We start from the raw sequence: 3,159 nt of genomic DNA, 5'->3' as shown, positions 1-3,159 counted from the left end.
TCCCTCATATGGTGCAGGACAATGTAAAAGTCCCAGGGTCCTTCATTTTAGTAGGGAGATTGTTTTGAAACAGAGCGCCACACTCATATGTTAGTGCCACTATTTCATTTTCCCCAATCTTTCTCTTGTTGGCGAGAATATCCTTGAGAAATTTCACATAACTCGGCATCTGCTCTAATGCTTCTATAAGGGGAATGTTAATGTGTAGCTGTCGGAGAACGTCCAGAAACCTCTGAAATTGCTTGCTGTCGTCTTTCTTTTTCAGCCTGGACGGGAAAGGTGGAGGATCCCACCGTGTTTCTTGTTCACTTTGCTATTGGGTAAGGTTCTGTACTTGCTGTGTGTCATTCGCTGGAGGTTGCGTTGATTGAGAATTCATGTCTTGAGGAGCTTCATCTTTTGTAGATGGTCTTACTTTTGAACTGGTGCTGCTTCCATTATTAAGTAACTGGTCATCATCAATAGTCAAATTTGCTGGTACTTTTGTTACCACATCTGGTCCTTTTGGAATAATAGGGGCTTTCGTTCTGCCACTCCTCAATATCACTACATGACATTGTTCCTTTCCTCTTGGCCTTGACACTCCTGAGTTTCCATGCTGCGTACCAGGCGCTTTCTTCTTTAATTCCTTCGCAAGCTGATCTATCTAATCTTCTAATTCTTTAAGAGAGTCAGCTTGCGATTGTCTCATTGCCCCGCTCTTTTCAATGTAATGTTTTAATGATGTCTCCAGAGACGAGGTATTGGAAGAGGTATCATATGCGAACAGTTGGTCACAGGGTGGCGTACCTTGCGAATCACTTGGGCTGCAATCCAAATTAGTGAAGACCGGAGTGTTGTCTCGATCTTCTTGATAGCTGAATTGATAGAAACTATGGCCTTTTTGATTGAGATTCTCATCCAAACCAAAAAGTGGGTGACCCCACCAACCAGGGTTGTGGTTGTTGCCCAATGATTCATCATAAATAGCTATATGGGTTGTTGATTCCATGGGTAGACGTCTACCGAATGTATCTCTCTCCATTGAGTGCAATCCATTGCGAACTCATAAGTCGCTGCCTTAACCTGCGTTGTTCCTTGAGAGAGAGTTCTTTGCTGATTAGCCACCATCTGGAGGAGCGAGGTCATTGTGGTCATTTGTTCGACCAATGTGCTCATTGTGTTCGTTGGCACATCGACCCTTTTTACTCTTTCTTGCGCCTGACCTCTTATCTCAAGCCTGGTATCAATCCATTCGTTAGAATGTCGTGAGATGCGATCCAATATGTTCTTCGCTTCCGTATATGACTTATTCATTAATCCTTCTTTTGCGGAGGCATCGGTAACTGCTTGCGTTGATTGGTCGAGGCCATTGAAAAGGTTTCCATCAAAATACTGTCAGGAATCCTGATATGCGGATAGTTTTTCACTAACTGCCAGAATCAAACTTAGGCAGTGCTCAAGGTTTCATAACCCTTTTGTTCGAAATTCAAAACCTCCTTCTGCCTCCTTGCGTTGACAGACAGAGGGAAGAATCTGTTCATGAACCTATCAACCGACTGATCCCATTCATTAATTTCGTCTGGCTCTAATGCTTGGGCCCACCTCTTTGCTTCATCCCGCAATGTGTACGGGAATAGGTATAGTTTAAGACTTTCTTGAGTTACACCAGGCATGGAGAATGCACTACATATGTCTACAAAATTTGTCAAATGAGCATGTGGGCCTTCTCCCTGCAATCCTCTGAATTGCCCCACATTTTGAATCATTTGTAGCATAATAGGTTTTATTTCAAAGCTTGCATTCCCCTCGACTACTGGTCTTGATATTCCTGGTGAAAATTATAGAAATCTGGTGCTGCATATTCCCTCATAGGGATGTTCTGGTCAGCAGCAAGAAAAACGGGATCTTGCACTAGCAAATCTCTCCTCTGGTTTCCAGCAGGTGCCACATTCTCATCAGCCATACTTCTTCACCAATTAATTTAGCCCTGATGAACTCTGCGCGAAGAATACACTTGATCTCTGGGTCCGCTTAGAATTACCAGATCACTCTAGCACTCATAAGTCGTCAGACTGCTCTCCGCGTTGAATAGTCAGTACAAAGAGATCTGTCCTGCACATAACATAAAAATATTCAACACTAATCGTTAACCAAGTCCCCGACAACGGTGCCATAAACTTGTTACGCAAGTTTTGATAGGTATAATTGATGATGTTCTATGCTCGAAATGATGTTATACTACCGCTAGATATGCATTAATGATGGGTGTTCACGTAGTATGCCATACGTTGTCACAAGTTTCCTTACGATAGAACCAAGTGTAATTCCACTGCAAGTTTCTCGGTGTGATTCGAGGTCGAACAAGGGGACTGGTTTAGGTTATTGTGGTCTGTTCATGATATATGCGACCAGATTTTCAATCTTTAAAAATGTGTTTGTACAGGTATATAAATTGCGATAAAATAAAGTAAAGCAGTAAGATGCGATAATAAAACGAAATACAATAAACCTAAGCTAGATGATACAAGATACAGGCTTCATGTATAAGATGCTGGGGTCAAGCCTGGCTGTGAAAGTTGTGCAAAGACGTAGAATGCGGCAGAGTGTCTTATGAACAGAATAGAAAGAGAAAGACAAATAATATAAACAACACAAGTTCTCAATTGCGTTGAAGCTACAAATGTTGTCCCACTCTTCTCTTGGCGTACACCTTTCAGTGATCGGCCGCGCTCCCACATGTCTGTGGTGAAACAGAGACTAACGTAATGAACGCAAGGTTGCTTCCATGTCTGGAAGTACTACTCGCTTTAGTTAACGCATTCTTCTGACCTTCTCTCGATCTGTCTCTTATACACATCTAGATGTGTATAAGAGACAGGCTCCACCGGTAGCAGGGATCTTTGCACAGAGCTTTCAATCGAGTGTTTGGCAGATTAGATCTGAGATTCACCTCTCGGCCTTATCTCGTCTTCTTCCCGGATTTCTTCACTTAAGCACTCAGCTCAGCCTTTTCTCTCAACAATTTTGCAGCATTTACCATGTATCCCATAGCATAAGTTCTGTCTCTTATACACATCTAGATGTGTATAAGAGACAGCTCTCAGGCTTGCTCCACCGGTAGCAGGGATCTTTGCACAGAGCTTTCAATCGAGTGTTTGGCAGATTAGATATGAGATT

This window comes from Benincasa hispida, chromosome 4 (genome assembly GCF_009727055.1).
Source record: "Benincasa hispida cultivar B227 chromosome 4, ASM972705v1, whole genome shotgun sequence".
Lineage (NCBI taxonomy): Eukaryota > Viridiplantae > Streptophyta > Magnoliopsida > Cucurbitales > Cucurbitaceae > Benincasa > Benincasa hispida.
Note: the sequence above shows the minus strand (reverse complement) of the source record.